The sequence below is a fragment of the Urocitellus parryii genome, chromosome Y, assembly GCF_045843805.1.
Source record: "Urocitellus parryii isolate mUroPar1 chromosome Y, mUroPar1.hap1, whole genome shotgun sequence".
Classification (NCBI taxonomy): Eukaryota; Metazoa; Chordata; class Mammalia; order Rodentia; family Sciuridae; genus Urocitellus; species Urocitellus parryii.
This window is the reverse complement of record NC_135548.1, coordinates 23,820,985-23,823,372: the sequence shown is the minus strand read 5'-3', so window position 1 is coordinate 23,823,372 and position 2,388 is coordinate 23,820,985. Positions and strand designations below refer to the sequence as shown.

The 2,388-nt window shown below is 60.3% G+C and overlaps 1 pseudogene; it reads right to left on the bottom strand.

Annotated features, from left to right (window-relative positions):
- Positions 1-358: 358 nt before the first annotated feature.
- Positions 359-1,659, bottom strand: LOC144251200 (four-jointed box protein 1-like; annotated as a pseudogene).
- Between the last annotated feature and the right edge of the window lie 729 nt (positions 1,660-2,388).

Genomic DNA, 2,388 nt, shown 5'->3' with positions numbered 1-2,388 from the left:
GGGTTCATCTCCCACAGAGACCGTCACCCGGGGAACAAACCCCAGCAGCCAGTTTCTTCGGATCCAGTCTCCGCTCTGGCACAGGAAAGAATAGTTTAAAAGCTGGGTGGAGGGAATGTTACACTTCTCGCCTCGGTGAGTTCGCCTTCTTAGAACTTTGAAAGGAAAAAAGCGAGGGATTAAAAAAAAAAAAAAAAAAGAGGGCAGGTGGGTGAAGCATTAGTTTTTAAAAACCTTTGCGCTCAGGTCACTGGCTGGGCATTGGTCCAGCTGGTCCCAGCCGGTGGCAGGGGCGACAGCCCTTCCCCCATTCATCCACACCCCTGTCCCGGTTCTTCCTCTCTTCCTCAGGGTGACGCTAAGTCCCCGGCCGGCGGCCATACTTGGCCTTGCAGTGCAAAATGTGCTTGGCGAGGAAGTCCAGGCGGCGCTGCAGTAGCTGAGCGTGGAGGTCGGCAAGCGCGGCCAGCTCAGGGAAGCGAGGCTCCTGGCGCCTCTAGCCGGGCCACCGCGTCCTGACCGCGGTGCAGCTCCAGGACGCACCTCGCGGTCCGCTGGGGGAACACACACACCGACTGCAACAGCGGTTCATTATACTTGTCCCACATGCCTGCCACCCGGTAACCATGTACTAAGCCGGCCTCATTGTCCAGAAAGACCAGCGCCCCTCCGGGACCACGGTGCAGGTTGCTCGTGGCGCGCTGCATAACGCGCGGGTCCCATTGCAGGCTGAAGAGGTTGCTTACAAGTAGGTCGAAGTTGGCCGTCAGGTAGTCGAAGAGGATCAGGTCGGTCCATTGCACCAGGTCCACCAGCTCCGCTTGGCTGAGGTTGGCCAGCTAGCCCCCCGCGTCGCGCAGGGGCCGCAGACGGCCGTCCTCTGAGCGCCAGGGCGCTGGCACCACCACGTCTGTGAGGTTGGGCAGCCAGCGCGTCAGGCTCACCACGCTGCCCTCCGTCCAGTGCGTGGCGCGCAGTTCCTCCTGCACTTGCGCCCACTGAGCGCCCCAGCCTCCACCCGAGCTAGTGCCAGCGGTGGCACTTGGCTCTGGAGGCCCAGAAGGCGCGCCAGGTAATAGGACCGGGCCTCGCCCTGGATCTGCTCCGGGTTTATGCTGCAGCGCACGCAGGCTCGGGTGCTGTCGGCAAAACCGGCCAGTCTGTTCGAACTGTGTCTGCAGCCCCCACCCTCCAGGGCCACCACCCGGGCGCTGCGCGCAGCCTCCAGCGACGCCTCCGCTTGGGCCTCGGAAAAGCCCCGGGGCACCTGCTCATCCAAGCCAGGGCTCAGAAGACACCCTCGTGCACAGCCGCGCGCTCCGCCAGCGCGGGCCGCCCAGCGGGCACTTGCCGCCTGCGCTCGCCAGGGTGCCGCGGGGGAGGGCTGTCAGCGCCGGCCGCCAGGGTGAGCAGCACCCTGAAAGTTTTCAGGGAGCCGCAGCGGGCGTCCCACGCCAGGGGCGGGGGCAGAGGGAAGCAAGGCACGGGCGCGGGGCCTCCTCTCCAGGCCGGACGCTGGGGGAGTCCGTCTTCGGGCGGCCGGGAGTCTGGCAGCTCAGTCCGCGGCTGCAGGAGCCCGCCCCACAGCGCCAGCAGCGAGCCCAGCGCCAGCAGCCAGAGCCCCGCAGTGGCGGCGGCGCTCCGCATCCCTCTCCCCATGCTCCCGCGGCCGCGCAGGTGCCGCCGCCGCCGCCGCCGCCGCTTCAAGCTGAGCCCGGGCGCCCGGGTCAGCGCGGCGAGGCGGGCCCGGCAGCTTGTTGGCTCCGGGGCTTTGGGCGCCTGAGCCCCATCGCTGCCGCAGGGCGCTGCGGGGCTCTGTCCGGCGCTCTGCCCTGCGCTGGGAACTCGCCTCGCCTCTGCTTCCCAGTTGCTTTTGTATTTCGCTGTGTTGTCTTGTCAGATCTCTTTGATGCCATTTGCAAAGGATTATACCTACTTGTTTTTGAGGTAGCTTGCTTCTAATAATTTTAGAATAATTTTAGAATTGTAGAATTTCTATCTATGTTTAGAAGGAGAATTTTTTTCAGTAAACCTTCCCCTGTCTTTCTAGTTGATTGCATGTGCATGAAGCACCCTTACGTCATATGTTGACAGTGTAAATGTTGGCTCATTTGTCCTTGCATTGAAACAGTGGTGATGTTAGGGTGATAAGTTCAGGGTTTTGTGCTGCCCATATATTCAAGAGGTGAATTCTAGTTATTACAGCATACCATACAAATATTTGTCCATTTTTAAAAATTTTTCTTTCATCTATAAACAATTCTTGTTCTAGGTTTCTGGGAGGTTGACCTGTAAGTTTTTCTCAACTGACACAGGTAAGGGATTGCACATCCATGCATGAATAAACTGTGGTAGAAGATGTTTCTTTACTTGTGAGAGAGGCAGAAA